Source organism: Lithobates pipiens, unplaced genomic scaffold, assembly GCF_037356315.1.
Source record: "Lithobates pipiens isolate NorthernLeopardFrog02 unplaced genomic scaffold, aLitPip1_a1.2 Scaffold_13, whole genome shotgun sequence".
Classification (NCBI taxonomy): domain Eukaryota; kingdom Metazoa; phylum Chordata; class Amphibia; order Anura; family Ranidae; genus Lithobates; species Lithobates pipiens.
This window is the reverse complement of record NW_027507718.1, coordinates 20,839,287-20,863,286: the sequence shown is the minus strand read 5'-3', so window position 1 is coordinate 20,863,286 and position 24,000 is coordinate 20,839,287. Positions and strand designations below refer to the sequence as shown.

Sequence of the window (24,000 nt, the reverse complement as noted above, 5' to 3'; positions counted from 1 at the left end):
TCCTACTTTAAAAATGGTCTCCTTTTCCATATTTCAAGATAATCTTTGTAAATAAAAATATATATATATTAAATGTATTTCTTTTATTGAATTACCATGTTTAACGTTTCAAGCTCCGATTTGACCAAATCTTTTCTCACTAAATTCTAAAATCCTATAAACCATCAATGAACATAATTTATTAAAGGAAACTAGTAGCAAGGGAATGCATTTGCTTCTATTGCTTTCACTTCCTAAAAATGCTAGGGGTCTGGTTATAATTCTGACACTCAGGCTTTAATAGTCATATAATGTATACAGTTTTCTGTACATTACCCATTGACAGTTTTTTTTCCCTCAATAAATAGGTGTAGGAACTCAACCATCAATCCCCAACACTGTAGGCTCTGCCTCTCACATGCACAGAAATCATCCAGTAGGGGCATAAGGATCCAGGCAACAGGGACACAATGGAGATCACAGAGGGTGCACCTGCAATTCCCTTATCCCAGTCCAGCACTCAGTGGGATCTGCTCAGGACATCTGATGCGTGGGAGCCACTGGGAGAGAAGCTATCACTTGTAAACACAGAAGCCAAACTTCTGTGTTTACAAGTAAGGAGCAGGAAGCAGAAGCCAGAACCAGAGGTGGCAGGACTGAGTTCCACCATGTGCCAGCTTTAAAAAAAAAATAAAAAAGCTCTGCCCATTGATTTGAAGATTATTGGGCTCCAAAAGGGTTATCTTCAACCTAGCATTTTAAAGTGGTATTACAGACTTATGTGTCAGTTGCAAGCGTAAATCTGGGTATACATGTACAGCTTTTTTTTTTGTTCAACCAGGAGGCTGGCCCGGCGGATCCCCACGATGTTGATGCAGGGATCTCCATCACATCAACAGACAGTGGTACACACCTGTTGAAATACAGCCAGTGTGTACTGGGCCTAACAGTTGCATAGACTGTAAAGCACTGAGATTTTATATATAGATGGATAGATAGGGAGAGATATCACACACACATACAAATACAAAACAAAGTATATATATTTTTGCCTTACAACTTAAGAACAGCTCACTGTATAAATGTTATTTACATTATCTATATTAGTTGTGCTTGTTATCACATTGTAACGTGCGCCACGGGAGGAAATAGTACATACATCATTTGTAATATGGAGGTTTACATGCTTTGGGTGCAATTTCACTCTGTATCTCAAGATGTCAGCATTCTCCTAAAAGAACTGTTTATTACATTGCCAGCCATCAAATATCATAGACCTAAAACAACCTTTATTAATGCCCAATGTTGTTGCTAACCCTTATTCAAAGGTAAAACATGCTACTAATTTAATAATATATGTTAAAAAAAAAAAAATTGTCTCAATATAAAAATGGTTTACCACATCCTAAATGAAAACCCAATATAAAATCAAAAATGTAACTGCACTGGTAAAAAAAAAAAAAGCAGTTTAGCGCAGTTTTTGTTTGATTGTCTACATGAAAACCTGACAGATGAATATGGAAGTTGTAACCAAATTGTTGTTGGCATCACTCTGATCCACAGAAACTGACACCTTTCAGGAGTGTTGGTCTCCTGCAGCACTTGGTGGTTCCTCCTGCTGACCTGTTACTACAGAATGCAGGAAACCTTCCACCTGCTTCCAACAGTTTACATGTGACTGCAACATCTTACAGAAGAAACCAATCATTTAATCACCTACATTGGACTATGCACAGGTATCCATTTGGCTGCCACAATTTTCTCCCCAGTGTTATAAATTGGCCCCGATATGTTGCACAATAAAAGAAACCAGTAAGACTGTAGACGTTTCCAAATGGCCCCTGGCACCGAAGCTTCAGTGACTTGTGAAGATACACTGTGCATCATGGGGCTCCTGGCTGTCGGGCTGATTTTGACTGTAACCATTTTAAAAGGTTTAACTGTGCTTGAGCTTCTAAGTAATTCAGCAGAGGATTATGTCTGAGCTCATGTTTGTGTAAAGTCCGGCTTTAGAAAAAGCAGTTTTTTCAGGGGATCCAGTCATTGCTTCGATTGCAGATACAATGGGCAGAACAACATCTGTGTACTCACCCACCCTTACTCCTCTAAGCAATAAATGACCTTCCTGAGATGCAGCCATACTCAAACCTGCTCTACTGCATTCTGCTAACACTCTATAGACTAATCCGGGTGTGTGTACACAATATAGTAGGTTTGGATGTGCGTGCGTGTAAACAGTATGTTTTTGTTTCGGCTATATACTGGTCAAGGTATACACACAAGGCACTCTCTGCAAATTGCCTGGCTGTACTAATTATACAGAATATAAAAAGGTCAGGCTCAGCGGCTCAATGCTTATATCACATATGAAGATAACCACAGACATCAAATGGGTTAATATACCTACATACGCATGAGAGTTGGAGGATACAGTTTTACTGCTGGCCTGGGATCAAGACAGACCGTAACAACCATCTGTCAATTAAATGGGCTGGCTTTAGTTTTTATGCGAGATTCAGGACAACGACAAGCATTTTTCCAGTGGGGTACATAGATCGCTAATAAAAAAAAGCTGACAGCTTCCAAAACTTCTCAAGTCTACACGAAGGTAGTATTGGAAATGCGGGCATAGCAATATGGACCTTAAGCTGGCCATACATTATACAATTTCCCGGTTCAATTTCCTTAAAATTTTCCTTCAACTATGTAGTGCAAGTGCCTGCCTGATTGGATACAAATTGAAAGGGTTTAAAGTGATTGTAAAGGCAGAAGGTTTTTTTTTTAATCTTAAAAGGGGTTCGTGGTTTTGCACAGAGTGGCCCCAATACTCTGTTCTGGTGTCCGTCCGTCTCCGTGGCACTCCTGGCTCCTCCACACATCGAGTGCCCCCTCGGAGGCCTGCTTTCCAAGGGGGCACTGGTGCGGGAGCGCTCCCGTGTCCTGCTGCTGCGTGTCACTGGATTGGATTTGACAGCAGCGGGAGCCGATGGCTCCCTCTTCTGTCAATATGTCCAATGAGGACCCGAGACAGCGGCTGGAGCTGCTGGGCTCCTTCTTGTTGCTGGAAAGATCCGTTTAAGGTAAGTAAAAGGTGGCTCCGGGGGGGGGGGGGGGGGGGGGGGGTAGGTTTGCTACACTACAGAAGGTTTTTCAACCCCTTTAATGCATGCTTTGTATTAAGATAAAAGCTTCTGTGTGCAGCAGCCCCCCCCTAATACTTACCTGAGCCCCATCTCTATCCAGTGATATCCATGAGTCCTTCAGCCATCTGGGACTCTCCCTCCTCATTGGCTGTGACACAGCAGCGACACCATTGGCTCCCACTGCTGTCAATCCAACTTAGCTAATCAGAAAGGGGGTGGGGCCGGGCCGGAACTTCCAAACCTGCATGGATACAGGAAGCTGCAGCTCGGCTGCCCCATAGCAAGCTGCTTACTGTGGGGGCACTCAACAGATGAGAGGGGCCAGGAGCTCCAGCCAGGGACCTGAGAAGAGGAGGGTACAGGCTGCTCTGTGCAAAACCACTGCACAGAGCAGGCGAGTATATCAGGTTTGTTATTTTTATAGCAAAAATTGGCAAATCTAAAGGAAAAATTGTATAACGTATGGCCAGCCTCACTCTATGCAAAAAAAAGAAAAAACACAGTTGTTTGGCTATAAGTCTCAAAAGTGATGGGAACACTTCCATAAGACAGAAACTGGTGTAGGTGAAGTGGTTATAGGAAATAGGAATACTTCAGACGCAGAGATTTATGAAGTTCCTGGTGTAAAAAAAGAAAAGAAAGTTACTTCTGCTGAGGTGTATGCTACCTTTTTTCATGGTGGATAGTAGAGCTTTTGCTGTATTTTGGCCCACTGTGGGGATATGAGAGCTGCGGCTTTTCATAGACAGTGGTTCTGGTGGTTATCCAAACCCCTCCACGGGCCATTCAAACAATAGGCAGTGTTCTTTGAATGGGCAAGCAGGGTAGGGGGTGAAAAAAGGGACGCAAAAAAAAAAAAAAAAAGGGACTTCTATATCCACAGAGAATCGATAGTACAACAGCAGCCATGCAGAACAGTAAAGAGAATATGCAGTAGATGCACGCAACAGGAGGCATTTGACATTTAATAAACTACATTGGAAAAGTTACCTTTAAGAAACTTGTCTTGAGAAAGGCAGGCTGTGCCCCACAGAAATGTTGACATTGATTAAAGTTTGAAAACTGCTCTTCCTGTTAGTCCTATGAAGTGCACCTCCAGCCTGCTGCACATTCTAATCTATCCATGGCTTGCACCCAGGCCGATTCCCCTACAAGCATGCATGGTAGTCCCTCTCTACACACCTTGCATTAAACTATACGTATATACAAGTACAGAGCAGTGATCCTGTTGTCGCATAGACCTCAGCAGAAGTAGCGACATTGTTTTGAGGTTTTTTTTACAGCAGGAATTACAAAAAGCTCTAAGCCTGGAGATCTGCTTTAAGACAACAGCAGAATTAATGATGCTAAATAATGATCCATCTCTTCTAAGGACAGGGATAAATCTCATTTGAGTCATTAAATGGCTATTTATGGTGATTTCAAGAAGATCCTTTAACTGCTTAGAGCTCCACTGCAGGCTGTAAGTCCTTAATATTCATTTGCCTATTTCACCTGATTTAAAAAAAGAAATATGCTTAATATTTAGTCCTTTTAATAAAATGCATTAAAATGCTATATATTCCCTTCGGCCATCAAGTTGTTCATCCATTAAGACTAACTGAAAATTGGAGGGGGAACAACGTGAGAGTTTTCAGCAGAGGGGAATTCGTCTCAATTCAGAATTTCCAAAGAAAATTGCCTATTTTATGGCTTATACCGGACCATCTGCTGAACCCTGCACAGCTAACTTTCCTATTCATCCCATTCTGTACTACCAACGTGCTACACTGGGGTTGATTTACTAAAACTGGAGAATGCAAAGTTTAGTCATTTCAGATCCATCATGGCAGCGCTTGTTTGTGGGCATCACCTGCTGTCACCATGTCCCTCACCTTGTTGTGTCACTGCCATATCACTGGCCATCCCATTAAAGTGTATGGAAGTGTCAACGGTGGGTTAGGGGAGGAGCCGATACGGGACAGCCATGACAGTTGCCCTTTAAAAAATTGGGATTTAAATCTAGTTGATTTAAATTGACTTGATTTAAATCAAAACCACCCTTCAGTAAGAACACCTATATAGGAGTCTCCTGGGACTATGGGACACAAAGTGGTCTAAAGATTTTAACTTTCATTACCATTGTATTTCAAAAACAGTGTACACAATCTTCTTTTGGGACATTTGTCTTTATTTTTTAGCACTGTTTGATACACATACATGGGAGTTTGGCCTGTGGTAGTCTACAATTCAGATTGATGAAATCCTGCTTCTGCTAAGCCTCATCTAAAGGCAACCAGACTGCAGTCAATGAAAGAGCAAATAAAATGCTTAACCACTTGCCGACCACCGCTATATGTTGGCACAAAGGCAATGGTTGGCAAATGGGCGCACCTATATGTCCCCTTTAATTTGCGGGCTAGTGGGTGCACGCCCGCCGCGTACAGCGTGACAGTGCTCATGGACTCACTGTGGCAGAATGGGGATAAACAAGGCATTTCCCTATTCTGCCAGGCAACATGACAGATCTACTGCTCCCTGTTATCATGATCTCTGTCATGATGTAGTGAGCCCATCCCCCTACAGTTAGAATCACTCCCTAGGACACACTTAACCCCTTGTTCGCCCCCTAGTGTTTAACCTCTTCCCTGCCAGTGTCATTTACACAGTAATCAGTGCATTTTTAAAGCACTGTATAAAATGGCAATGGTCTAGTGGCAAAGGTGTCCAATGTGTCGGCTGCAATGTCGCAGTCACTATAAAAATCTCAGATCGCCGCCATTACTAATAAAAAATTCTTTTTATAAGAATGCCATAAATCTATCCCCTATATTGTAGACACTATAACTTTTGAGCAAACCAATCAATATATGCTTACTGATATATATAACAAAAACATGCTGAAGAATACATATCGGTCTAAACTGAGGGGAAAAAAGGTTTTTGTTTTTTTAGATATTTTTGGGGGATATTTAATATAGCAAAAAGTTAAAAATATAGCTTTTTTTTCCAAAATTGTCGCTCTTTTTTGTTTATAGCGCAAAAAATAGAAACCACAGAGGTGGTCAAATAACACCAAAAGAAAGCTCTATTTGTAGAAAAAAAGACATCAATTTTGTTTTGGGATAACGTTGCACGACCACGCAACTGCATCAATTAAAGCGATGCAGTGCCTAATCGCAAAAAATGCTCAGGAAGGGGGTAAATCCTTCCGGGGCTTAAGTGATTAATACCTGGTCAAGCACCAGTGCCAGTGAGCTCTATAAGCTGGATTAGGCTTTGATATCATGAAACTTCATTAACTAGAGATCCAGCAGCCCACATCCATTTATCTATGCACTGTCTTTGTGTGGAGGAAGCCATCTTGGTCAAGGGTTTGCCCTTTCCGAATGACTGGTAAGAGAATACTAAACAGGCAGCAGGAGAGGTGCTGAAAGCACAGATCCGCGCAGAATGGGAAAAGCAGAAACAATGAGATCCTTGCACTGCAGATCCTTTGGTACAGCTTTATCTCCAGCAAGGAGAACAGTCGAGAAATTACATCACTAAATTACTAAATTAAGGAATACAATCCCTTAGAGATTTTACAAAAATGTAAATATTTTAGGGTAGTGCTTAGGCATAATTAGCATTTCTAGATAACATGGCAAGTCTTTAGTTTTTGAAATTGGGTTCAGTTCAAAAGGATGGACAGATGTGATCCTATTTAAAATATTTTCCTGTGACAAGCCCATTTTTAGGAAAAAGGAAAACCTGCAACAGAACACAGCCACTTCTTCATTCCTTTTTCCCCTGAAAGAATTTCAATTCTCCAAATATGTCTTCATGCTCATGCTGTCCAGCAAAGTCTGAGCTCTGTTAAAACTGGCAGGGATTTTTCTGAGTAATGTAGACTCAAGCACTTGTCAGCGAAGCGTTAAACTAACACATAGTAGTCTAAACAGTGAGGGATGCATTTAATCGCTGCAGGGTTGTGTAAAATATATCAAATCACCGTTTACCCTTTCTGACTATGAATCAAAAATCTTTAACACTGCAGTCGCCAAGTGCCTTACAGTCATTTATTAAGCTATGTAAATAATAGTCCGCAAGTTTGGCTTTGTTGGCAACCATAGACTTATGTTGTTCTAAAAGAAGACACACCTACTTCCCTATTTTGACTCAGGATTTCCTCAGCTCTCACCTCTCGTCACCTTCCCATGTACAGCCACCACTAGGTCCACTTTTAACTCATATCCTTTACCAGTTTATAACCTATTTGCAAAGCAGGCTGACAGCTAAGGCAAAAAAATGGATAACTACTAAGTGGGTCACAGAGAGTGCATAAAAGGATGAACAGTTCTCATTACCAGTAATAATCACAGACTCCTCTCCATTCCTCTATAATGCACTGGGAACATAAAATGAAGCCTCAAGCGAACAGTAGTAGTAGGAACGGTTCGTTGGTGCACAGAGGTAGGATACTAAAGGCCATTTTTGAGATATATAAAAATTAATCTCTGGTCAACACTTCTTGGGGAAAACAGTTTCGAAAATAGCCCATCAATACTGCCCCCTCCCTGACAAACCAGCTGTGGAGGTATCTGCAGCACATTCCCTCTTCGACTCGCCATGGGCTAACTCCATGGCGGACATACAGGGTGCTACAAACAGATTGACCACATAAATTGAGCTAAAAATCAATCACATGGCAAACAAATATACAGTATCTCACAAGCATGAGTACACCCCTCACATTTTTGTAAACATTTTATTATATATTTTCATGTGACAACACTGAAGAAATTACACTTTGCTACAGGGTAAAGTAGTGAGGAGTGTACAGATTGTATAACAGTGTAAATTTGCTGTAACCTCAAAATAACTCAACACACAGCCATTAATGTCTAAACCACTGGCAACAAAAGTGAGTACAACCCTAAGTGCGTATGTCCAAATTGGGCCAGATTAGCCATTTTCCCTCCCCGGTGCCATGACATATTAGTGTTACAAGGTCTCAGATGTGAATGGGGAGCAGGTGTGTTAAATTTGGCGTTATCGCTCTCACTCTCTCATACTAGTCACTAAAAGTTCAACATGGCACCTCATGGTAAAGTACTCTGAGGATCTTAAAAAAAAAGAATTGTTGCTCTACATAAAGATGGCCTAGGCTATAAGAAGATTGCCAAGACCCCGAAACTGAGCTGCAGCATGGTGGCCAAGACCATACAGCGGTTTAATAACACAGATTCCACTCAGAACAGGCCTTGCCATGGTCTACCAAAGCAGTTGAGTGCACATGCTCAGCGTCATATTCAGAGGTTGTCTTTGGGAAATAGGTGTGTGAGTGCTGCCAGCATTGCTGCAGAGGTTGAAGGGGTAGGGTCAGCCTGTCAGTGCTCAGACCATACGCCACACACTGCATCAAATTGGTCTGCATGGCTGTCCTCTCAGAAGGAAGCCTCTTCCAAAGATGATGCACATGAAAGCCCACCGAAGACAAGCAGACTAAAGATATGGATTGCTGGAACCATGTCCTGTGGTCTGATGAGACCAAGATAAACTTATTTGGTTCAGAAGGTGTCAAGCGTGTATGGCAGCAACCAGGTGAGGAGTACAAAGACAAGTGTGTCTTGCCTACAGTCAAGCATGGTGGTGGGTGTGTCATGGTCTGGGGCTGCATGAGTGCTGCCGACACTGGGGAGCTACAGTTCATTGAGGGAACCATGAATGTCAACATGTACTGTGACATACTGGCGTGACCCTACCCGATTTTAATCTATATTATATAGCTTCCCAGTTTTCCATTTTTTTTTTCTATTTAGATAAACAATACAAACAGCGGTGCTTAGCCTTAGTATGTTATCCAGCCATTCACTTTGTCACCCATCCTCTACAGGTTATATTACATGGGACAAGGAGCACACAAGGTCATTATGACCGCTCTAATATGGCGAGCCATCACCTGAAATATTTGCCACTTTATGAACCATTACAAATACCATGGCCACACCCTTTGGACTTCAAGGGGAGTACTATATATTTTTTTTTTCCCAAATATAATTTTAATTGAACTCTAAAGAAGAGCGGAACCCAAACATTATAGCAATGATATAAGGATAATTGAGTCTGCAGGTACAAAAGGCAGAACATATCCTACATGAAAAAGGTATAATACATTATATTTTTTTAAATGTGAGGGGTGTACTCACATCTGTGCGATACTGTGTGTATAATATATTTTTTTCAAAATATATATATTTTTTTTTTTGTTTAATCACTCAAGATTTGCTTATAATGAAGTTACAAAAAAAAGACAAAGAACATAAGGCACTGAGACATATAGGCGATCAGTACAGTAGTGGCAAAAGTACATTGTAAATAATGATGTAGAAAACAACAAAAGAAACACATGGAAATGCTCCACTAGGTAGAAAACAATTAGCCCATTAGGTGTGAAGGGAAGCAGTGAGAGTACATGCAAATCTGTAGGTGATAACCTATTAGAAACTCCATATACCTAGGTTACAAAGAGCAGTAAACAATTTATATAAGAAGAGGGCCAATGGCATACAAGGCCACAGGGTGCCTCTCTTTCGAGTATACAAACAGTAGCATAGCCATGACCAAATAAACAGAACTCCTAGAAGGCCTAAATGACCAGAAAAACACAGACCAAAGAAAGGTTAAAAAAAAAAGAAGAAAAAAAAAAGTTGGTGGAATAGGAGGGTAGATGGTAAGTTAAATTGAGTGCTAAAGAACATACAGGATCCAAGCTTCACAAAAGGTAGTGAGGCTGGAAACTCTACACAGGATAGTGAATAGGGCAGAAGGTTCGGAGATAAAGGGGCAAATTTGTGGGAGTGTTCAAAATGGTTCCACACCGACCAGGTAAAAATCAAAGCTCATGGCAAACATAATGTGGTCAATGTTCCATATACAGTATGTGTAGCCAGAGTTTTAATCGATTTTTTATATTAATTGCGGAAGCAAAGGTCTCCTTTTATGCTCCTGGGTAATCTGAAGAGGTGAGAATTGCTCAGAGTGCACAAAAACCCCATCGATCTCCCTCTACAGTCTCCCCCCTCCAAGTCAAGTTGGGTTGTTCAAATCCTTCACAAACTGATGCTTCTGAAAATGCTAGCAGCCTGGCAATTTCTGGCCTCGATGTTTTTTAAGTTATTGACTTGTAACAAGCACATAAATCAGAAATGTCAGCGTTCCCGACATGCATGTATGTTTAGTGTCAGTCACTCGAGACCTAAAAATTCGTTATCAGCATAAGAACCAAACAACTAGCATTTTCAAAACAGTACAGCAAAAGCAGCTCCTTTGTTTAAACTCGGTACAGGTTTCCTTTCACTGAACATCAGCTCTAAATGGAAGCAATAAAAAGTAGCTGACTGCGTACTTTTCCTCCAGTTCAGAGTGCACGGTGTCACATGCAGGTGACAAATGTTGCAACTTCACACTAGTAAATCCTCTTTGGCACAAGGATGGCATCAAAAGTCACATGACAAAAAGTTTCGACTTCTTCCCAACGACTTCTGTTTTGTTCTTTGTGTGTGCTTTTAATGATTCTTTATTCTTAGAACACTTCGGTTTTGTCATTTTATTTATTTTTTGCTCTAAAACAAAAAGGACAGCCCATAACCAAAATAAAAACAAACAATGTGTAACCAGGATATTAATCCAGGGAGTCAAGGTAAATTGGGTAACAATTTCTTTCAAGTCCGTCTAAGTAGAAGAGAACAAACTTCAGAGTTTTGTTTTGGCGTTGCTGGTCGCTGTTTTCTGGAGGAACTTGGCCCTGTGAACGCCAGGAATGGCCAGGAAGAATCCACAAATCTCTGGGAGAAATGTATCAAACCAGTCACTGACAGGCGTTTATGTATTACTAATCAGGCACAAGGCTTGCACAAGGTTTTGTGTATATTTTGCACTGCAATCTTGGACAACCGATGATATTGCATACACTGTTCTTGCATTGGACAGCCTTGTGTGCAGCAAAGTATGCATCTTTCCTTCTATACCATGCTGCTTAATATATGCAATTTATTCTTCTAAGGCTAGGGCCAAAAAAACACTTAACTATTTCATGGCATAGGACTTTACATGAAGCTTGTCATTGTGATTAATGCAAAAAATATGTAAATTTAAAAATAAATTAATTTGAATATCATTTAATGTCATGATCCCCTGGGGGTAGTCCATGTTGTTTATAATCATAATGAATGAATAAATTCTATAAATAATATATCATTTGAAATATAATCATGAAAAATTATTAACATGATATTAGGTAATAATAAGTGTATTGCAAATACATGTACATAGTTTATACAACAAATACAGAAGAACTATTTAAAAAAAAATTTCCATGATTATATTTCAAATGGTATATTATTTATAACATTTAATTATTCATTATGTTTATAAACATCATGGACTACCCCCAGGGGATCATGACATTAAATTATATCAACATTAATTATTTTTAAAATTTACATTTTTTCCATCAACCACAGTGATGTGCTTCATGTAAAGTCCCACCTCCATTTTCCACACTATATGCAGGGATGGAGGCATGCCATGGTTTAAATTATAGCCGTGTTAGGTCACACCTACCTTTAACCTTTCAATATTTAATGGCATAATCCTCATTAGTAGCACACAGTGATGAGCGGTTAAAAAAAATGTAATTGAGGAACAAATTAGAATGAAAGTGGGCTGGTTGCACTTCCGCTTTATTTTTTTTAATGAAAATAACCTTATTATAAAAACCTGCTCTGTGCAATGGTATTGCACAGAGCAGCCCCTACAACCTCCTCATTGGAGGTCCCCTGCAGACGACCCTGCCCTTTGATATGGGTGCAGACATGCTAGCTTGCTCCTGAGACAGGCTGTGTGGGTTCAGATACACACAGCATGGCTTGGCCCCACCCCCACTCTCTGGATTTTGAATGACAGCAGCAAAGGCCATAAGTAAAAGACGTTTAGGCTTTAGGCCCCTTTCACACGACCATTCTGATAAGGTCCACTTGTCAGTTTTTCAAGCAGACCTGATCGGATGGGTCCACTCACCCCTATGGACCAGCGGGTGTAAAGAAAATTGGATCAGATTGGATCGGAGGTTAGTTTGGTGTAAACTGAGCAGTGGAGTCCATTTACAACCAGCCACCCATAGAGTGGAGTGGTCCCTGTCCACGTCTGCTCTGCATAAACGGAGCAGACATGGACCTGTCATCCGCCCCACACTCTGCTTTGATCAGCAGGGTCTAAGTGGACAGATCCCCCGCTCATCAAAAAAGAAGAAGTGTGAAAGGTGCCTTAGAACCATTTTAATCTTATTTAAAAAAATTAAAATAAAATAGCTCTTGCTTCAGTAAAAAAAAAAAAAAAAAAAAAATCTAATTCCAGCTCACACAGCAATGCTTACCTCCTCTCCACTGGCTTTCCCTACAGACTCACTATGCCAGTATTTTAGTGCAAGCCCTCTCATATGTTAAAATGACACCCGGCGTCATTTAGACTCACCCACATGGAGGCACTCCATCCTGCACTCACAGTACAATAAAGCAGAGAAGGACTGACATCACCTCAGCGGCACTCTCTGCATCACTAAGGACCACCTGCACCAGAGAAGAGGCAAACCGGAACCTGCTGCTAGGAGACATCTAGAAAGTTGTATGTATTAAAAATGTATGCATGAACAAAGATGGGGTTGGGCTTTAAAGCTGAACCCATGGCTAGTATAAAAACACCACTGTGTTTATTAAAAATAATACTTTTTTGAATGCACCCGGTCTATATGAATTTGTCTTAATATCAACTTTTTGTCAGTACAAATGAGTAGAAAGGGGGAAGCACCAGGAGCCAGTCTGTAAATTCACTGGCAAGTGACATATTAATAGGAGAAGAAATGCAGAGCTAAATTTATCTGCTGATGTTTCTTCATTGCCCAATCAAAGTCTGGGGGCAGGGACATGACCCACAATAAACTGGAGAAATGCAAATCCTTAGACGGGTAAAATGGCTCCCATTTGTATGCTTCATATTAAGGGCTTTGCCTGGAGTTAAACCGGAAAACAATTTGAGTGGGTTTGCCAAAGTTCAAACTGCAGGTGGCACTGCCAATATCACTTGGCTTGACAAACTTTGACTGAGAAATCGAAGGAGCCGGGTGGGATAAAGTTAGCGGAACAGTAACTGCAACCAATCAGCTGCACTCACTGTCTGGGTATTCGAACAAACATAGGTGCCATCTGTCAAAATACAATACATCAGGGGTCCCATCATGCCTCTGCCCGTGGGAGTCATGCTTGCAACTGTCAGCCTTGCAATGCTTCATGGGACTTGTAGTTTCACAACAGCTGGAGGGCCACCAGTTTGCAACCCCTGCAATACATGTTTAGATTGGAAGTGGGAAATCTATGGATCTCTTTCATTTAGGCTGCTGGGCCAGCTTTAATAGCAAAGAGGTTAACTGCTCATGTACACCTATGCCAGTGCTAATTGCTGTATACTCCACTGCAATATTTCATGCAAACACATTGAAGTAATTCTGTAACATAATAAAACCTCCCACAGCGAAGCAAGGATGAAACTGGCACCCCAAAGTGCCACAATCTACCTTAAGAGTTCTATCTACCAAATGTGCCGTTGAGGCCTCCTGAAAATGCTATGGAAATACCTGAAATTTAGTATATGTCTAGCACTATGTGCATCATTCTGCCCACCATGTGACTGGGCCCCTATGCAAGCTCTCAAATTGCTTGCTTGACAATCATCTAATAAAAGTAAGCCACTCAACCTACAAACCAATTCTTTATAAATGCCAAACTACAAACCTAAAGTTGCACTGAAACAAAATAGCATCTGTACTGCAAAACAAAACTCAGCAGAACACAAGACAAAAATATAAAATTAATTTGCTTTTAGGTCTTTCAGATATGCTGTCGGTGGGTTTTACAGGGACAATAGAAAAAAAGAACTGTGCCTTTAACAAAACAGCTGGCCGTTCAGTTGTAAGCTAAAGATTATAGGACACGTAGTGATTCCACTGCTGTGTGGGTGAAATTCTGTTGCACAAACTGCCTAAAAGCTGTCTAAACACCATAATGAGGGAAAACCTAGTTTGAGGATTGTTATGTTCCAGTTATTACTCACTGTAAAGAAGTTTGATAATAAGTATGGATAAACAAGCCTTATCTATGACATTGCAGGCAACCAGATCTGGTTACACACCAATTTCTAACCACCATCATTATTTCAAAGTAGAACTGTAGCTATACAATAGGTATAAAGCAACACAAACGACTGCACCCCAGTAGGCACACCACTTCACACAATGCAATGCATGGTTTAAGCAACCTATCACTAAACTATTGTTTTTGTAAATATTGACAGAAACACTGTATCTGAATAAGAACTTCACAGGGTCCAGCAGCAATCTGGAGGATGGGGGTGGTGGTGTTGGGGGGGGGGGGGGGGTGTGTATTTGTCTGTGTAATTGTATGATTTATATACATATACAGCCTTTGTTTATATATCCAATTAAAGCGGACTTCCAGGCAAACTGCTAAAAACACATTACAAATTACCCCATAACAGGCCCATCTAGCAGGTGAGGGGAATGCATCTTTCCCTGCTGCAGTTTCACCTCTTTCCACCCCTACTCTGACTGTACATTGAAAGTAGAAGCAGAACAATGATGAGCTCATCTCTCTGCTCTCTCTACACCTTGAACTGCAGCACACCTTATCCATGAGGAAGGCTACAAGACTGATATCAAGTCAAATTTATGTACTTCTCTTGCTTGCAATCAAATAAAAGATGTATTACTGACCAAAGAGTTGCATTAATGTGTGTGTTTTACATATCCATGGAGTTCAGCTTTAAAGTTGTCCTTGCTATTCCTAATATAATCCCAACTAATGGCACCTATAGAGGCTTGCTCTAAGCTTTATTAATTTACTCCCTCTCTTATGTCACAGCTCTCTAGCAATCCATGGTTAGCAGCTGTGAAAACTGTGTATAAAAAAATCAATTCTGAAACTGAACTGCCAACCATGTGGTTTCTGGGGCCAGGGAAGAATACAATGTATTGGTGACCAAGGTGAGACTATGGTCTGAAGCATGCAAATATTGTTCAGGCAGCTCTGCACGATTCCCACATTGCAAGGATGTACTACGATCCATTCGGTTACACAACCAACCCTATTATATCAGCTGGCCACAGAGTCTAAAAAAATTAATAAATACATAAAACAGATTCACTTGTGTGGGTGGGACTTTATATTCTGCCAGGGAGACCTGCTATTGTCAGAAATCACTGATTAGCGGCTGCAGCCGAAAAAATGTTTCCAGCACGTCCCTGGAACTCATTCAAATAACGGACTTCTGTCAAGCAGGGACGGCCATACACTGATCGAAATTAGGCCATTCCCCGCTGAATCAGTTGAATTTTGGTCAAGGTATGGTCAAGCTTTAGAAGGGTCTTGTCAGAACTATCCGATATCTGTAAGCTAGGTGCATCTTCTGAGGTCTGGACATATTCACTGACATTCACAATGGTCACCTGATCCTACCAAAATCATCAGAAGACAGAGCAAAAAATGACTATGTTTGTGTCACATTTACCAGTGCCTGCACATGCTTTTCATGTGTATGTTTGCAATAAGAAAAAGGCAATCCAGCATAAAGACTATATTTAAGAGTTCCGTTTATTTATACAATACTGATGTGGAAAAGCTGGATTTATCCACGATCCTGACAAGCCAGGGGAAGTAAGAAAAATACATTTATATAAAACGTGGCAAATCGTTTTTGGGTGTTACCAATGTATTCTGTCTTTAAAAACCTCTTGCATACAGTAGCAGTCATTGTGGTGTCTCCATGTGCAATAGAGGTCTTGTATTACTCAAACTTTGGGCAAGTTGAGGAATGTGGCTCATTTTTTTCCACCTTATATGTATATAAACTACATAATGTGAGCAGATTATTAACTTTCAGCAGTCTGGATTCCCTTTACCCATGGACATTAGACAATGATAGGCCTCAAACACCAGCAGCTTGCAAAAACAGGTGACTGAGCTGTGGTTTTACTATCTCCATGCTGCCTATGTGAACTGCAGATGGAGGGGACCGTTAATATGCCATTGTGCCTTGTGCTGTGGCCACCACAAACTTTACGCAACATGCAGAGTTGACAATGACAATGGGCCTGTACTGCAAGCCAAAACATGACTTGCGGTTGCACCGCATTATCCCCATTGTAAACTGCATATCTGCTAAAAAGAAAGAAAAATGCGTATTGGCTAGTGTGAACCTAGACCAGCGATGGTGAACCTTGGCACCTCAGATGTTTTGGAACTACATTTCCCATGATGCTCCACTACACTGCAGAGTGCATGAGCATCATGGGAAATGTAGTTCCAAAACATCTGGGGTGCCAAGGTTCGCCATCACTGACCTAGACCATGGGGCTCAATCAGTGGCCCTCCATCTGGTCTAGATTCATGCCCTGATTATAATAATCCCTTGTCTATGGACATCACATTACTAAAGTAAAATACAAAATTCAGCAAGCACATTACTGTAATATTTCCCTAAAAGTCATTTTTGATACAACACAGGAATGAATTGGCAGAAGCAGAAAAGTTTAGAAAGGTCTGTGCTGTGAACTAGTACTAAAGTATTTCATTTAAAGAATGCTACCCCCACATTTCAGATGTGTGTCTGTTGTACCATATACTTGTGCTAAAGAAGTATCCTGTCTTCTTTGTATTTCTGCCTTTGAGAGAAATACCTGGTGATCCTGACATTCCTCCGCTTAACTTTTTAAAACTGACCACACAAGGCATGAAAGCACATCACTGGGAAGATCAGTGATACTTCGGCCATTGGCCGAGAGCACCGATTGTGAGATGATCGACAGACCTTTTTTGGTCATACCCCTTTGACAGAAGCCAGACGAGTGTCAAGTCAACTGGTTTCTATTAAACCGAGCGTTGCTGCCCAACATTCAGCTCATGTGTACTGGGTTAGGAGACTTTAGGAACAATCCCTAAAATGTGAAAAAAATAACACCACCCCCTGTTTTCATGGATTTAACACAATAAAAACAAAAGTCAAAGACAAAAGCTGTTTACAAATAAATAAGCGCTAAAGAAAACACTAACTAGGCCTTACTGACTATATGTATTAAGCGCATTATGAATAGATAAGCATTATTCCAGTTCTGTTTACATTCACAAAAGCCTATTGACAGATGAATAGGTTCTTTAATCTTTAACAGCCAATTGCCAGTGCAGTCTTTCCTTGCTTCAGTGACTTTGCTGTGGCAATGCCACCGACAACAGAAGTGTGTGTGTGTGTGTATATGTATGTATGTATATATAGATATCTATCTATCTATCTATCTATCTATCTATCTATCTATCTATCTATCTATATATATATATATATATATATATATATGCATTTTATATACACGGTGTGTATGTGTGTGAATGATATTTCATGGTGTTGATTCTGTTTTATGTAGAACAGTCTGTACTTGTATGCACTATATACCAATCAGCCATAACATTTTGGCCACTGACTGGAAAAGTGAATAACATGGATTATCTAATGACAATAGCACCTGAAAGTGGGTGAGATATGATGAATAGATGGTGTCAGAACACAGTGCTTTGCAGTTTGTTGCGTATGGGACGGTGTAGCGACACACCAGTCAGGGTACCCATGCTGACCCATGTCTACAGACAAAGGTGCCTACAATGGGCATGCGAGCATTAAAATCGGGAACACAGGAGCAAAGGTGGTGGCCTGGTCTGATGAATCATTTATTTTTACATCATGTTAATAGGTGTGTGTGTTACCTGGGGAAGAGAATAGCACAAGGATGCAGTATGGGAAGAAGTCAAGCAGGCGGAGGCAGCGATTTTCTACAGACAGCTTGGTGCAACGTACCACAGTATACCTTCAGAGGTCTAGAGGAATCCAGGTCTCAATGGATCAGGGCGATTTTGGCAGCAAAAGGGGGACCTACTCAACATTGGTTATTAATGTTATGGCTGATCAGTGTACACTTTCGATGTTGAAAAACTAGGGTGGAAACCAGAAAAACTGAGAACCACTGCAATGGCCTATAAACACCTGGGCAGTAAACCTTTCCCATTTGCCTTGATGGGATGTACAATTTGTGTGTGTGATGATTTGATTGGTTCATGTAACTAGCAATACAGGCTCCCCTCGATTAACGACCAGGTTCCATTCCAGCAATCAGGTTGTTAAAGCAGAGTTCCAAAGGTGGAACTTATGCTTTAAGTACTCCTCACCCCTTGACATGCCACAACTGGCATGTCTTTTTTTTTGGGGGGGGGGGGGGGCTGGATACCTGGTTTGGAGTGGGACTTCCTGTCCCAGGTCCTACTTCCCACCTTTGACCGCCTAGGCGGCCCATTCCTCCTGGGCAATGTTCTGGGACAGAACATTGCCTGGCCATTGATGGAGCGCAGTGCAGCTTGCACATGCACAGTGCACGCCCGGCTTGGAAGCCGTAAACACTCACAATATCGGCCCTGCAATAAACTTATAAACCAATGGTTTAACCAAATTGGTAGTTAAACAAGGAGCCACAAGTAATCAATATTTGAATCATTCTTCAAGTGGTGTGCCACACACAAAAAAAAAAAAAAATGCATAAGATTCCTAAAAAAAAAAAAAAATAAACATTGGGAAAAAAAAAAAAAATAATAATTTTTACTCACCTCTAAATGCCTGTTGCTAGGGGATCCCTCGTTGTCTGCCTCCTTAAGCGCCTGGGCTCCTGACGTCACTTCCCTCGGCACAGGAAGGGCTCAGCTCCGCCCCCTCCCTCGTGTTAGTCATCTGGGACACGTGACAGGTCCCAGGTGACTGCACAGCCAATCATGGTGCGCGGCGCCGCTCGCGCATGCGCACTGGGAGCCCGGCTGTGAAACTACAGCCGGGAGCCCACAGTTGCAATACCAGCGCCGCAGAGAGGGGGGGGCGAGCAGGGCTTTATTCCCCCACATCGCTGGACCCTGGGACAGGTAAGTGTCTGAATATTAAAAGTCAGCAGCTGCAGTATTTGTAGCTGCTGACTTTTAATTTTTTTTTTTTTTTTTAAAGGGAAACTCCTCTAACTACTGTACTGTATTCTGAAAAAAAGGTCTAAAACACAAAACTCCAACTCAGCAACACTGTTTTAATTTGCGCAAGCACAGAACCCAAAAATGTAACTAAAAATCCTGTGCAATACAATGATATACAGTGCCCAAAAAGTAAGAGCTGGCCATTAGTCCGAGCGGTCATCAAATTAAAAAATTTGCCAGAACTTCCAAAAGAAAAGGGCCAACATGCCTGAGTATAAACAATTACTACATGTAGGCTGTAAGGAAAGGGCTTCCTTTCCGTCAAACTTGAGCATGCAGTATATGCCAGAAAGGACAGACAGCAAAGCAGCTACAGTTCACATGGCTGATCCTCCCTGCCAGGGGCCTCCTGTTACAGGGAACGGAAATGAGGTTGGATGCTATGGTGGATGACCTATATCCTGCAGGTTAATGTGTACACACAATGTTCTGTGTGACGGAGTGTAAGTGCATGTATTGTACCCTTACTACAGTAAGCAGAAATACATACTATGTGTATGCAATTATTTCAGGCATTCAGTGCAACTACTGACAATCCACAGCTTAGAATGCTGGTTTATACTTATTATGTTTAGCAGAGGTGAGGTATTGGAAAGTTCTAATCACAGTTGTAACCAGAAAGTCTGCTTCTGGCTTATTGCTGTAGAAATGAAAAGTCCTTAGCACTGAATAGTAATAGTAATAGTAATACATAGGGTCCATAAAATCTTTTATGGTTAATGCAATATGTTCAAGGCAGAACTCTGGATATTAAACAAAATCTACCCGTGTAGTGGGCTTCCCTCAGCACTGCAAAAAATAAATGTGCCTTCAGTCTAGGAGTGCATGAATAATGTGCATCACTTACCACATTCCCTTTGTACCGCAGACTTCGGGGCTGTTTTCTTCTGTCTGAAGCTCCAGGCTGTGGGCAGACCCCTTGGTGTCATTGCATACAATGAAGGGCTATTAATCATGCGTTGTACATGGAGGAAAGCAGGAGCCCGAGGCGCCTTACAGAAGTGGCAAATCTGGACCAGTCATATGAATGGAAGCAGTCTGCCAGAGGCAGGGATAGGATGAGCATTGCACCTTATCCTTAAACCCCTGGATTATAAAATAGTAAGAAAGACTTAGAAAAAATATAAAAACATAAATGTCACTGTAAAAATATAAACTTAAAATCTTAAAAGAGGACGGCATCAGTAGCGTAGTGTCTATTTAAAAAAAAATAAAAAATTAACTCACAATAGTGTTTATTTTATTTTTTAAGAGCCCTCTTGGGGGGCTTTGCTGAAATATCAGGGGTCTAAACAGGCCCCTGATGTCTCAAATTTTAAGAGAGAACAGATTTCCTAGTCCCTCAACTGACTAGACAGTCAATGAATGAACACAGTGAAAGATTGGTAAGCTTGCTGCCAAGGTAGCACACAGGAGAGCCAAGAAAAAGAAGAAAGACGAGCCTGAAGAGAAAGGGCAGTGGGGGATGGCTTTTAGTAGAAATGATCAGCTGTATTTTCCTCCCTGCAGCAACAAATGCTGGTGGAAGGGAGAAGAGAAGTGGGCATTCAGCTGCTGCAGGGAGAAAAATAGTTGATCGGTTCAACTAAATGCCGCAACTGCTCTTCAGGTTCTGGGGTCGGCAACTGAGGGACACGATCTACCCATCACCGGCCAGCAATCGACAGGTTACAGGACACCACCCTAGACTAAAAAGGGCCCCTTTTTAGCCCCTTAACTACTTAAGGACCAGGCCTCTTTTTCAGACTCTGTGTTTACATGTTTAAAACAGTTTTTTTTGCTAGAAAATTAGTTAGAACCCCCAAATATTATATATTTTTTTCTAACACCGTAGATAATAAAATGGCGGTCATTGCAATACTTTTTTTCACATTGTATTTGCACAGCGGTCTTACAAACACACTTTTTTTGGAAAAAAAAAATACTTTTTTTTTTTAATAAAAAAAAAAAATATATATATAAAAGACAGCAGTAAAATTAGCACAATTTTTTTTATATTGTGAAAGATAATGTTATGCCGAGTAAATTGATACCCAACATGTCATGCTTCAAAATTGCGCCCGCCCGTGGAATGGCGTCAAACTTTTACCCTCAAAAATCTCCATAAGCGACATTTAAAAAATTCTACAGGTTGCATGTTTTGAGTTACAGAGGATGTCTATGGCTAGAATTATTGTACTCGCTCTACTGATCGCGGCAATACCTCACATGTGTGGTTTGACTACCGGTTTCATATGCGTTCACTTCTGCGTGCAAGCTCGTCGTGACGGGGTGTTTTAAAAAAAAAAAAAAAAAAAAAAAAAAGTTTTTTTCTTTTTCTTATTTATTTTAAAGAGGTTCACTTAATTTGCAGGGATTTCCTGTTTGGCTATGGAACAGTGATGGAAAATCTCCCCAATAGGACACAGATGGTGACAAAAAAAAACTGACAGGGGGTTATAACCCTCCTTTGCTCTATCCAAAAGAGAAAAAAAGTTTTGCCTACAGTTCTACTTTAAGATCAGTTTGAGTATACACAGCTTCATAAAAACCCATTACAAATGCTAACACCAATCTACATCTGTCAAAAATATTTCACAAACTGCAAACAAAGAATAAACGCTATAAGCAGGGGATAAATTCAGTAAAAGCTTTATTTCAGAACAACCTAGGTGAATATAAAGCCTGGGTAGAAAGACCATTATTCTCTATGGCCACTGCAGTTTCTGCATCATACTGTAACAGAAGGAAGAAATGCTAAGGCTCCATGCACACTGAAGCTCAAAAAAGCTATTTCTGGACGCCAGATTGCTGGCAGAAAACGCTGGTTGAAAAACCTGCTTTTAACAGCGTTTTATACTAGCGTTAATGAGCGTTTTACAGCGTTAGCGTTAATGGGCGTTTTTTATAAAAATACACAGAGGACACTCCAAAAATCCCACAATGCATTGAAAAATAGAATGCCAAACACTAATGAACGAGCGTTAATGAGCGTTAATCGTTTTTTGCCGCTGAAAAACGGCACTTTGAACGCAAATTTCTGGCGTTCAGAAAAAAGCCCATAAACTCCACTGCTCATTAAAGCTGAAAAACGTCCATGTGTGCATGGACACATAGGCTAACATAGAGTGGAGTTTATGGGCTTTTACAAAAAACGCCCAAACGCCAATAAACTGCAGTTTATCAGCTTCAGTGTGCATGGAGCCTTAAGTAAACAATGAAAAGTACTGCTCAGAAAAAGATGGACGTGCCAGGTTGCCTTGACAGGGAAAGCAGATGATAATTATATGTATATATAGTATAGAAAACTTAAATGTTTGGATTTACTGATTATTTTACATGCAGTGTTAATTCTAAGTAGTGCCTTCTACTGTCGGATTTGTCCATAAACTCAGATTGAACTTCCCGATTTGAGCCAGGTTCAACATCAAATGAGGGTGCACGGCTGTGCAGAGTAAAATACAATTGCTTTTGGAGCACCCTGGAGCCACAGCTGCAGTCTAATTTTGCCTATTAAGATGCATTATAGAAAACGCTGTGCATGGCTATAGTCACGCAAGACCCCTTACACACTGAGGAGTTTTTCAGGCGCTTTAGCGTTAAAAAAAAGCGCCTGTAAAGCGCTTGAAAGAAGCCTCATCTGCAATCCCAATGTGAAAGCCCAAGTGCTTTAAGAGCCCTTTCACAATGTCAGCACCTGAAAAATGCTCGTAAAGAGCCGCTTAAACTAGCAGTGCTTTACCAACGTTTTTTGAGCGCTATTGGGGCGCTTTTAACCCCTGCTAGTGGCCAAATAAAGGGTTAAATGCGCCCACAAAGCACTGCCGCCAAAAGTGCTTTTCAAGCGTTTTACAGGCGCTTCCCGTTGATTTCAATGGGAAGGGGCGCTTTAGGAGCGGTGTATTCACCGCTCCAAAAGAGCTGCAAAGAAGCTGCTTGCAGGACTTTTTTTGACGCCCTGCCAGTGCAGCGCCTCGGTGTGAAAGCACTTGGGCTTTCACATTGGGATTGCAGATGAGGCTTCTTTCAAGCGCTTTACAGGCGTTTTTTTAACGCTAAAGTGCCTGAAAAACGCCCCAGTGTGAAAGGGGTCTAAATGCTAGCACTAAGGTTTACACGTGCTGGGGAGTAATTTTCAAAATGTGAACTTTAACATTTTAAAAAATACGCTCATATACATGCAAACGACAGAGCCAGAATAAAATGCTTCCTAATACCCCGGGTCGCATTCTGATATTCCCTGGAACTACCTTAGGTAATATTGCCTATAAAATGTTAGTATCCACTTATATTATGCACATTGATGAATGCATCCTGTTTTATTTTTTTTATATTTTACTGAGCTGGTCAGAACTAGTTTTCGAGGGAGTCTATTCCACATTTTCTGTGATGGAGCCTTTCTGTATTGGACATTAAATCTCTACTTCCTCAGATGGAAACAGTGTCCCCTTGTCTAAAAAGTAAATAACTCCAAGTTTGCTATATGAACCACGTATGTATTTATATGTGGTGATCATATCCCCCTTAATTGCCTATTTCAATAGAATAAATTCAGTTTCCTCATAGCTGAGCTCCTCTGTGCTTCTTATCAGTTTGGTTGCTCTTCTCTGCTTTTGCAGAATCTCCAAATCCTGAAATACAGGAAACAGAGTATATATGCAAATCTCAAATTTTTCAGCCCTGTTTCTCATGAATTTAAAAGATCCCCAATTGGTTACCAAGGCTGCACATTATATTAACCACTTCCCGACCAGCGC

General features: G+C 40.9%; 1 protein-coding gene across 1 annotated transcript in view; it reads right to left on the bottom strand.

The window, feature by feature from the left end:
- The window catches only part of LOC143973964 (guanine nucleotide-binding protein subunit alpha-14), a 175,183-nt gene that overhangs the window by 18,316 nt on the left and 132,867 nt on the right, over positions 1-24,000 (bottom strand). The window lies entirely within an intron of this gene.